This window comes from Parasteatoda tepidariorum, chromosome 10, assembly GCF_982258835.1.
Source record: "Parasteatoda tepidariorum strain Cologne lab strain chromosome 10, Ptep-v5.0, whole genome shotgun sequence".
NCBI lineage: Eukaryota > Metazoa > Arthropoda > Arachnida > Araneae > Theridiidae > Parasteatoda > Parasteatoda tepidariorum.
In genome coordinates this window covers 60,066,087-60,078,635 of record NC_141764.1, presented here as the reverse complement: position 1 = coordinate 60,078,635, position 12,549 = coordinate 60,066,087, and the positions used below count along the sequence as shown (strand labels likewise).

The 12,549-nt window shown below is 27.7% G+C and overlaps 1 protein-coding gene across 5 annotated transcripts in view; it reads right to left on the bottom strand.

The window, feature by feature from the left end:
• LOC107446121 (uncharacterized) overlaps positions 1-12,549 on the bottom strand; it is a 306,844-nt gene that overhangs the window by 134,924 nt on the left and 159,371 nt on the right. For all 5 annotated transcript variants that reach the window (XM_087153889.1, XM_087153884.1, XM_087153893.1 and 2 more), the window contains exon 2: positions 6,953-7,038. The gene's annotated coding sequence lies outside the window, so the exon portion shown is untranslated. The remainder of the gene's footprint in view (positions 1-6,952; positions 7,039-12,549) is intronic.

Sequence of the window (12,549 nt, the reverse complement as noted above, 5' to 3'; positions counted from 1 at the left end):
TTAATACAAAAAAAAACAACAGTTAACAGTTCTTGCTTTTAAAAGCATAAGAAAATAATACAAAATATTTTATACTATAGATATGATACATAAAAGTATACATATATATATAGGGTTTACATAAAAGTGATGGGTAATGATTTTGGAAAAATTAACAACAAAATATGATCTTATAATTAGTGATTCAATTTGGCATATGTGATAAAATTTGGTACCTCATAGATAGCTTAAAAACAGCATAAAGACCATCTTTTCGGTTAAATTTACTTTTCAGTTTTTCGTTTGTTTATTATGTTAATAAGAACTATAATTTTGAAAACCAGAATTTCCATTAAACCGTTACCATATGAACGGAAACCATTACCACATCAATGGTTTAAATACGTATATTTTGATTTTATTAATCAGAATTATGGTTTTATTTTTATCAAAAATGTTATTACCATACGTTACTGTAATTTTATCAAAATTTTTTTCTCTGTGTGTTAAAATACTAAAAAAGTATTGAAAAGAGAAATGTTTCTTTTATGATAACAACCAGAAATAAAATGAATAATGTTTACATAAAAGTGATCGGTAATAGTAAAATTGGAAGATATTTATGGTAAATAAACATTTAACTAATAGATATTGGTGACTTGGAGGAACTTTTATTTGAGTTTAATGAGTAACAATATGAGTTGAGTTATTTGAAAAATTGATAGTTACTTCCAAAAAGACAAAAAAAAAGAAGAAAAAAAGCTGTTTACTAAATTTAGAAATAAAAATTATTTTTACTTTATTTCTCCAGTGTTTCGTATCTATTTTCTTGTTCAATAGGGAGAAAAAGCACTAAAATGAAATTTTTTTTTAATAATAAGAATAAGATAGAGAGTAAATGAGTACTTCATAAAAGCGGTCGATACCAGTAAAATCGGATGATAATTACAGTGAATGTACAGTTAATCAACTATTTAATGCTGACAACTTGGACAGCGAAGCAAAGTTATTTTCTGCTTCAATGATTCTGTTACGTTTCGCTGCCCAAAAGCTTAAAAGAAAAATCGCATTAAAGTCTTAAATCGTAGGAGATAGAAGCATGAAAAATCACTTGATTTAGTAAACAGCAAAATAATGATTAATTTAATCTTAATCGGAAATTAATCGAATTGGAACGCGAGTCCTTTAAGAGCAATTTCTTTGAAGTTATAAATTAATATGTCAAGAAAAAAAGCTAAAGTTTTATAGAAATAAGCATTATAATATGAAGTTTAAAGGCAAATCTTAAATAGTTCTTAAACCTAACAACACTATTTTTTAACGGAATTTTGTACTTGCAACTCAAGAAGAGGTGATCATGCCTAACCATGAGATTTAAATCGAATTTAATTGGATACCCGTGAGTGACGTCAAGCAAGTCGAACCTGATTGGCTTCTAAATCGACAGATGCCTGTAATGACGTCACTTGCAGGTATCGAATTACTGAATAATTGAAACATATAATATGCATTCTAAAAACAATATTTCCTTTAATTTCTAATAATATTTTTAGCACATTTTTTAATCATACTACAAAGTAAAATATATTTTTCTTTCAAGAGAACTTTTAGCCTTTGGGACAGATTTTATTTAAACAATTCAATGGTGGATATATTTAAAAATTTCAGTGGTGGGTACCAACGTGTAATGGAGAAATACTTAATCCAGTACGTTCACTCGTTCAATAGTTTCAACGTTAAACCAAATAAACTGAGTTTTTCACTATAATACAGTTCAAATTTACTTAATTAAGGTGTTAAAATGTATCAAACTGAAATAGAGTATCGTATATTCAAGTTTCAGAAATAAAATTGTTCAACTTCGCACCATATAAAAAGCTACAGTGAATTTGAGCCATAAAAAATTTGTTTAACACGCCTCCAAAATTCTGATAGTGTATTCACGTTCCGTTTAAAGAGACAGTTCTAAGCATGCAATTTACACAGAAAATAAAAGTATGGTGAAAACTATCGGAATATGGTAACATTTACCGCGTTTCTTGATCTATTGGAACAGCAAAAAGAAGGATAATTTTTACCGAAGAATTTTGCTAAAATTAATAATAATATGTTATTTTATAATATGTAATAAAAGTTGGTATTCGCGGTAAAATTAGGTGATTTTATTGTGATACCTTAGAATACGGCGTAAAAACCATACATTCTGTTAAATTTACTTTGTGTTTTAAACTAAATTTGTAGTAATAAGAACTATGATTTTGAAAAATCAGAATTTCCTGTAAACCGTTACCAAATGAACAGAAACCATTACCATATGACCTTATACTTTGACTTTATTATTAGAATTTTTTATTTATTTTTTGTTGTTGCCAGAAATGTCTTTACTATACAATAGGGTAATTCTACTAGATTTTTTTTCTCCGTGCAGTTTACATGAATTACGTTTTAACGATATTTTAAGAGTATTTTTTCCTTTGAATTTTATTCGTTTTGATTATAATGTTGATTAAGTTTAATAATATTGATTGGTTTTTGTTGCTTATAAAGGTTTTGTTGATATAGCTAGTTTTACTTTCAAATCCGATTTTAAAGTAGTTTTGTTTAGAGCCAAGAAGTGTAAGTACGTTTAATCCATAATTAATTAATTTGCGTTCTGCAAATAGATTACCGAAATTTTTCGACTTTTTAAAAGAAACAGTTATTATTTATTTTTTTATTTTTCCAGTTTGTCAGTTGATTTACCAACATACAATAAAACTATCGAAATCATTTGTAAGAAATTATTTTTTTAGGCACTAATAGGTTAAGAACAATTGTGATAAAAATAGAATTTGCAAGAATATGTTAAGAGTTCTATACAAAATATTTGTAAAAAAAATTTGTTTCGGTTTGGAGGAAGAACTTTAAAGGGTAAGGAGCAATTACAATAAAGATAAAAATTATAAGAATACATGCACGAATACGTTAAGGGTACTATACAAAATATTTGTGAAAATTATTATTAATGCTATTATTTCTTTTTTTGTGTGGAGGAGGGCTTTAATAGGTTAAGTACAATTACGATGAAAATAGAAATTACAAAAATACATACAAGAATAAGACGGTGAGGGTAATGCACAAAATATTTGTAAGAAATTATTATATATTTTTTTTTGGGGGGGGGGTCAGGCTTTAGGTCAAGAGCAATTACGATAACCGTGAAAATTATAAGAATATATATAAGAATGCGTTAATAGTTATTATACAAAATATTTGCAAAATATTACATTTTAATTTTTTGGGGGAGGGGAGGGCTTTAACAGGTTAAAAGCAATTACGATAAAGATAGAATAAATACAAGAATATCAATTACAACAACAAATAAAAATTTACATCGTTTTAAAACATTTTCTTGTTCTATTTTTGTAATTTTCTAAGCACAGTTTCATTGCAGTTAGTACTGTCATGAAAAATGATACTATTCTTTGTTTATTTCCACCCAAAGCAGAAATCTAACAAATCCAGCTTTACTCTTATCCCTGACATTGTGTAGAGTACTTACCTCGGATTTGTTAAGGACAAATCCCTCGTGTATTCTCAAAGGTTTGCGACCCATGCTTGAATTGCCGAAAATATCTTTTGTCGGTAATCTGTGTTGTTGCAAATCTATACTACGATACTCACACAAATAAAAGTTCAATACTTCATTTGTTAAAGGTTTATTGGGAAATCATAGGGTAAAAATACACTATTGCACAAGTCGAAAGCGGGGATGAAATAATGATAAGTAACTATAATAATAAAATAATAAGAAGAAGAAGAGGAAGAAGAAGAAGAAGAAAAAAAAGCAAGAAAAGAGCTGATAAAGAGCAAGAAGAAGAAAAGCAGGAGGAAAAAGAAGAGCAAGAAGAAGAAAAGCAGGAAGAAAAAGAAGAGCAAGAAGAAGAAAAACAGGAAGAAATAGAAGAGCAAGAAGAAGAGCTAGAAGTAAATGGAGAGCAAGAAAAAGAATATGAAGAGGAGTTAGAAGAAGAAGAAGAAATAGAAGACAAAAAAGAAGTAAAAATTAACTACAATTATAAAATATTTCCCCGGTCTGTTTAAATTTAGATTTTAGGCTATGTTCCTTTGTTGTTTTTCTAGGTACTATCAGGAAATTTTTTTTTACAATCCTGAACTGCGAAAAATTCCTGATAAAATTCATATCAAAGTACCCACAGTCAGAGAGCTAGTGCTATTTTCGTAAAATTCATTTTCATCAAAAAATTTTACCAAATAAAAAAATCTGATAAATCGTAATTTCCACTGTAAAATCACTGTAATTTAATAAATATTTCTGTAAAAATTATGGTGTGAAATTTTACGGTAAAAAAGTAGAAGCTCTCTGAGTGCCGGTAATTTCTACGGCAAATACATCAAATTATTATTTTTTTACAGTGCATGTTCATTTACGCAACCAAAGCAGAAATCTGACAAAGAGAAATCATTTTCATCGAAAAATTTTACCAAATAAAAAAAATCTGATATATCGTAATTTCCACACAGTAATATTTACTGTAAAATCACTGTAATTTAATAACTATTTCTTTAAAAATTATGGTCTGAAATTTTACCGTAAAAAAGCACAAGCTTTCTGAGTGCAGGTAATCTTTACCGTAATTGCATCAAATTATTTTTTTTTTACAGTGCATGATCACATACACAACCAAAGCAGAAATCTAACAAAGAGATGTTTATATCTTATCTTTGACTTCGTGTGGCATACTTATATCGGATTTTTTAGGGACAAAGCCCCCGTAAAAGGTTTGTGACCGAAGTTTGAGTAACGGGAAATCCTATGTGTTGGTAATCATATGTTGTAGCAAATCTACACTATCCTAAACACAAATAGGAATTCAATACCTTATTATCAAAGGACGGTTCTGAGAAATTATAGGGTAAATTACTGCAGGACACGTGTATAAGGCGGCGATAAAATAATGCTCTTTCAACATTCCAGAGGTGTTGATGTAAAACACAATAGGGAATTAAAGAGATAAAGAAATCTGGAAAGGGATAAATGGGAGGGAAGAAAGTAGTTTTCTTAAAGACATGATGGGAATTAATGTTTCTTTATATGAAGAATGCTTTTGTGTTAAGGTTGCTAACTCCAAGATTGTCAGTCGATAAAAAACTAAAAACAATTTCGCGTGCTTAGTTATTTTAGTTAAATTATTATTTTGAAATTACCCTGTATTTTTTGGTTTTCAATCAAACTATTGTTAGAAGGAATTCGCATCCGAAGTGAAGTTGATAGAACTCTTTAAACACATTGGACAACATAAACGTGGGCTTGGAAGAACCTTCGAGAGAGAGTTACCAAAGAGTTACTCATCACGCAGTGGTTTATTTTATAATGGTTCGAAAAGGTTGGTAATTTATGTAGTTTTCATTTTTTGGTATTTATAGTTTAAAAGCTAAAGAAAAAACTATTGCTGCTGGTTTGACCACATAGGAAAAAAATTCTGATATTGTATAGTAATAACATTTCTGGTAAAAGAAATGACAATTCTGGCAGATAGGAGAAAAAACCCCAATTTAGATATAAGGTTTAAAATATATATATACCTATAAATCTGGTAATTAAAAAAAATAAACTCTAAATTTCATAATTTTTCCGTTCACATGGTGACGGTTTGCTGGAAATTCTGGTTTTCAAAATTATAGTTCCCATTAACACACATTGAGTAAAATATACAAAACTGAAAAGTAAATTTAACGATATCTTCAAATTTCACTAATTTGCATTATTTTTACATTAGTCCCAGTTTTTATTACAAAGATGAAATGTATCAAGATTAACTGTAATATATCGTATTCGATATACACCGAAGGGCCATTACATTATGACCACCCTGCTAATAACATGTAGGACCACCTTCAACTCTCAAAACTGCTAGCATCCGCAGTGGCATTGATTCCACAAGGTGCTGATAGGTAGTTTGAGGTATCTGGTACCAAGCGCTCACCAACTGGTCCTGCAATACCCTCACATTGCGAGGGAGTAGTGTTGCAGCACGAATTTGGTTTTCCAAGTAGGACCACAAATGCTCTATTGGATTAAGGTCAGGTAAATTTGAGGGCCAAGACATGACTTGAAAGTCACTGGAATGTTCCTCGAACCAATCCATTACGATTCGACTCTTATGACATGGTGCATTATCCTGTTGGTAAACACCATCCCCCGCAGGAAAAACTGTTGCCATGAATGGGTGAACCTGGTCTGCAACTATGTTCAAGTAGCTTACAGGCGCCAGGAATTGTTTTATGAGGATTATGGGTCCTAATGTGCCCCATGAAAACATTATTCCTGGGCGAGAAACCATGAAAACCTGGGCGAGCCCATTGTTATAGATGGAGGGTGGTCATAATGTAATGGCTCTTCGGTGTAGATGGTTACTTACTCGCTCCAATATATGCACATAATATTCGCGATAACAAGGTTGTTAATCATAAATTCAATCATTGTAAGAAATGCATTTTACATAAAAATACGTTTTAAAATACAGTGACTGCGAAGCTGAAAAATAATTTTATCATTAAATATCTATCGATATATGTCTCAACTCTAGCACAGACTAGACACGAAACGTTTTACCACGTTTTTATCAGCTCTACTTTTTTAAGCACTAAAAGGTCTGATTCCGTTCTTGTAACCGTATTTCGTATTCATTCTTGTCCCCCTTTTGTAAATTAAAATGAATATTTGGTTGTTAATGTTTTGATTAAACAACCACTTTTATCATGCACATGCACATTTATAATACACTTTTATTATTTTTTTTTCTTCATCGTCTCATATGAATAATTTTCTATAAAATATTAATGCAAATGCAGAATCTCAGAATGAAACTAATTATGGCTTTAATAACTATTTGATCTTATCTTTTAATTAACTTAGAAAAGCCCATTAAAATATTTCAATACAAATATGCAGAAAAACTATCTAACTTACCTGTAGAAACAAATTAGTTAAAGATGAATTTTTTTATCTGATCACGTCGATCTGTTAAAGGTTCGGTTAACTTCTTTTATGATTAACTGAAAAAGAAAAAAACAAATCAATACATTGAAAGTCAGAATTTTTATAAATTATTATAAGATAAACCATTTTTATAGTTTGATAGTTAAAATAGTTTTGTTTATGTTTCAATCAATGGTTTAACCGATAGTCATTAAAAACAACGTGCTTATGACATGCAATATAGTAATTTATGTACACGCTGAATCAAATTCAAGTTATTTCCGAATCAATAAATGATACGATTAGTATATGCTTATACCATTTATTAAATATTTTATTTTTTCTACCACTTAGCTTTGCTTCAATAAAAAAGAAGGAACATAAATTGAAAATAAATTATCATTTAAAAATAATTGGAAGTAAAATTTCATTCAAAATGTTTATACATTATATAGAAAAATGAAATTTGTTTATAGATTTTTCCAAAACTATATAAATGCTATCGTACTGTATGGTAAAAATACTTTTGGTAAAAAAAAACAACAACATAATTCTGGTAATAAAACCCAAATATGCTATACCTAAACCATTCATTTGGTCATGTTACCTTTCATATAGTAATGGTTTAAAGGAAATTCTGGTTTTTACAATTGTAGTCCTTTTTACCACACATTTAATTACCACAAAACGAAACCGAAAAGTAAATTCAACCGAATAAATGGTTTTTATGCTATCGTCTAAGTATCATGATAAAATTACCAAATTTTATCATACTTACCACATTTTAACGCAGATGCGCAGATGCAGAGAATTTGAAAGCTGTTACTTGATTTGATATTTTTTACAGCATAATATTTAAATCAAAATATTCATTAATTTTGAAGTTATAATTAAAGCTCAAAAATACGGATTTAAATACTTATTGCCACGTAATTGCAACCAGGCCTAACCTATTCTTCATTTTATAACCTCAACCTCCTGAGACTCCTCTTCCAATATATTGGGCAACATTTGGCACACTTTTAACTCTTAAAAAATTATATTTTACGTTTTTTTTGTGTGCCTTCACAAGGCGATTGTCTATGTAAAAATACAATTCGATTTACTTTAGTTTGTCAGAGTATTTAGTTACTCTAAAAGATTATAAGAAAGGTAACCCTTACAAAAAAAAGTTTTTGAGGTTGATAGGTGTAAAAATTTCAGCTGAGGTAGAAAACGAGGTTAGGTTTTGCACCAAAAATAATCTCATTTATAAACCTCTATTTCAATCTCATTTACACCTCACAGAATCAACCTCATATATAACTCAGAAATAATTTTAGATCGGGTGAAATCATTCACACCTCAAATATACGTATTTATTTGAAGTATAGTAAAAATAATCCGTACACCTCAAAAACAACCTCCCTAAGCTGGTTGCTCTAAAGTAGATTTAAATCAAACTCAAATGTTAATAAAACTTCATACACCTCGATTATGCACCTTCGGAGGCTGATCCTTTAAGATTGGTTTCGAAATCAACTTCAAATAAACCCCAAATCAACCTTGATACCTCAAAACAACCTCATATAAATCTCAAAAATATCTTAAATTTTTGTAAGGGAGGAAATTCGAATCAATTATATTCTTATACAGTTTTATGTCATATAACTATCTTAATATTCGAGGCTAGAGGATATTATTTCATGACCAAAATAAGAAGAAATACGCCTTAAAAATACCCTACAATATGTAAAAATTACTAAAAGTTAATGTTTATAATTTTTAAATAACCTTATTAAAACCTTATTAGCTTTACTTAATTGAATTTTTTTTTAAATATTTTATTGCATTTGTGAGGAGTTTTCTTTCTTTTAAGCTATGTTATAGTAAGCAAAAATATAATGCATGAATTTTAATCACGTCCATAAATTTATTGGTGGAAGGCTTCAATTGTGTGGACTGAATTTTTCTCGGTAACGGAAATAAGCATTTAAAATAAATGCTTTGATATATTCGATAATAAAAGGAATCATGACGTCACGCGGTACCTGTGTTTACTATAACAAAAGTGATGACGTTAGATTGCAGGTAGATATATTTACAACATTCTCTCAGCGTTTCTATCAAAGTTACACAACAGATACAAAATATTTAAAAGGGTTGCAATATTCACGACGTCATGTAATTTAACGGATGACTCACTTGTTTGGACAGGCTAACAAAAAAGAAATAGCATGAGTTTTATATGGGCCTTTCATTGTAAAAGTGAATTATTTCCTTGTAAATGAATTTTGAAATAACGAGCTTTTTTGTAAATTTATGTACATGAAAGCAAATACAAGTATTCAGGTAAGGAATGGTATTTTAATGAAATAGAAGTCTTCACTTGATAAAAGATACGACTAAATGTGATACAATTAAGCAAAATTTATAAATAAAATAATACGTAATTTAGATAGTATGTCTCACACCACTTTCAATATTAACGACACATACGTAAAGTTGTTTTCACACGTATGTAAAGTTTGAAATAACTAGCTTTTCGTAAATTAATGAGTAGGAAAACAAATTCAAGTATTCAATGAAATAATGCAAATACGGGGTTTTAATACAATAAATGAAGTTACTTTACCTTATAAAAGATGTAACCAAATGTAAAATTATTAAGAAAAAAGTAAATAAATAAATAAATAAAAATTATAATACGTATTTAAACAATTATGTGTGACGCCAGTTTTACTATGAACGACACATATGTGGAATTTTTTTTTGTCACAAATGTATTTTTTGAAATTATGAGCTTTTCGTAAATTCATGTTGGATTTCAATAAAATAATTAAAGTTGCAACATTTAATAAAAGATATAACTACATGTGACGCAATTAAGCGAAAGATAAATAAAAATTACGTATTTTAAAAATAATTATGTTGCACCACTTTTGAAATTAACGAGACTTATAAGCTTTTAACGAGACGTAAAGCTTTTTAATAAAAACTCGTAATTATAAATCTGTGATAATATTTTGTTACACATTTATCAGTTAAAAAGTCATCTGAATTTAGGGAGATTTTTTAACATTTTAAATATTATTTTTTTAAAAATAAAAACTTGCAATTGTGTTTCGTTACACTTTCAAAGCAAATTACCAAATAGTGCATAAATAGAATATATTTCTCATCCTTCCAGAGTAAGTTATACCTAAAAATCATTAATTTTTTTTAATAATTATAAAATCAACAAACAATGTCTAAACAAAACTGAATTTTGCCAGCCAATTTGAAAAGCGCTTCGATAATTAAAGTATACAGATTGCAAAAAACATGTACATAACAAAATATAGTTTAGACTTCATTTGATTTTAAGTTGTATTTATTTTTTTATTAAACGAAATTGAATTTTGTCAGCCAATTGAAAAAATATTTAGTTAATAAAAGTATACAGACTGTAAAAACAAGTGCAGAGCAAAAATATTAACAATAGTTTTTATAGATAGCAAAAATATTAACAATATTTTAAATAAAAAAAATAGTTTTTATTTACTTTATTTTGTTAATTAATTTACTTACCTTTATTTCATAAATTTTATTTCTTTATTTTTATTTAATAATTCAAATGCTAAATACCTTAAATTATTATTCTTTGACTATCCTAAAAATCAGTATCCAATAAATTGTTACTCAGTCCAATTTTCTTTGCAGTTTTTTTCAGTACACTATTTCTAAAAGCAAAATAATGAGAAAAAAATATCATACGAGTGAGTTGTACAATTTTTATCGTCATGGAACATTTTCAACGTAAGAACATATGTCATGAGTAAGCGTTTTTAATTTAATAAATAATGTTTGAAGTTTATTTATTTCGTCATGCCTGGATAAACTAAGAGTAAACGCGTTGTTTATCTTTAGTTTTTTCGACATTTTTTTCTTCAGGAAACGCTAATTTTTCTATATGATAAATGATACAGTAAAATACAGATTATTTTCAAAAGCAAACACTGCGAAACATTTGTCTAAGAATGAATAAGAATGTTATATAATACATTGTTTTTTTCTATAGTCATAGCTCAGTTACCAAAATATTAAAAAAAATAATCACTTAGAATTACTTTTGAACAAATCATCAGCAATTTTAAAGTTTCATAAGGCTCATTTTAAATATGCCCATTAATTAGTGTTGAGCTACGAAATTGAGAGTTAACAGTTTCTCTGAAGATGCAATTCATTTTCCCCTGACGTATTCGGATTTTTGATTGTCAAAATACAGAACAGGAGCCATTATTTGAAAAATATGGTGGCAATAGTTTATTCAGGACGGTAATTGAAAGATGGTTCCCCTTCATCTTATTTTTACTTTTTGCATTTTCTTTTAAGAATTTTCTTCCGATTCCAAAACTTAAAATATTTTGAACCAATTTATAAAATTCTTTACCCGAAGATGATTTCATAAAAAAATTTGATATTTTTAATTACTTAATTTAATAATGATCGAAGCTTTTTTTTTGAACAGTATTATAAACAAAGCACTTATACCCTTCTTATCAATCTACTTACAAAAGAAAAAATCAAAAACTTTAATGAAATTAGTTAAATAGTTTCTGAAAAATAAAAATTTAAGAGAGTCATATTTAGATTTTATTTTATGAGAAACTGTTCAACTGAAACACAAACTTTAAAATTTAAAATTAAAAACTTTAAAATAAAAAAATAAAAAAAACTTTAATGAAATTAGTTAAATAATTTCTGAAAAATAAAAATTTAAGAAATTCATATTTAGATTTTATTTTATGAGAAACTGTTCAACTGAAACACAAACTTTAAAATTTAAAATTACCTTGATAATATTATGCAAAAATTTTCATTCCTTACAGTTAAAAATATTTTTGTAATCTCTTAAATTCAATAATAAAAACTAATAAACAACTAATAATAAAACTATTTCGCATTTGTACTCATTTCACGCATAAAATAAATAAATAAGAAATAACACTAAATTAATCATATCTTCTACTACTATTTCAACAAACTCTAAAGTTTACATTTTCAAGAGTGCTGATTTACTTTTGTAGTTTTCCTTGTTTTCTAGTTATAAAATCCAAACTATTTAATCGAAAAAATTATGTTAATTCAGAGAAAGAGACGGTTTTGAGAGTAAAGTACAGTTCGTAATAAATAACTAGCAAATTTCAGGGATGGAGAATTCCTTGTAACATAAAAATGGTTTCTTAATAGAGGAAAAGGCAATAAAAAGTCATTTAGGGCGACGTGTTTTTCTTTTATTAATTTGCTGGTTGTATATATCTTATCAGAAATGGTTTATATACAGTATTTTTATTACTTCATTTAAAAACATATCTGTGGCTGGAAGAATACAAAATGTTATCTTATGTAAAAACTTGCAAGAAATCAAGTTATTTCAAAAATCTAATGATATAAAAATCTTGCACGAACTAAAAGACCAGATAACAACAGGATTTATCCGGTTCATTGTAATTGTAACCGAGTCCATTACATAATAATACATCTGTTTATTTAAAACTTTAGACCTAGCTTGACCTAAATCATTAGCACGTATTTTCTGTTCTTTAGCTCTTTATTGAAGATATATA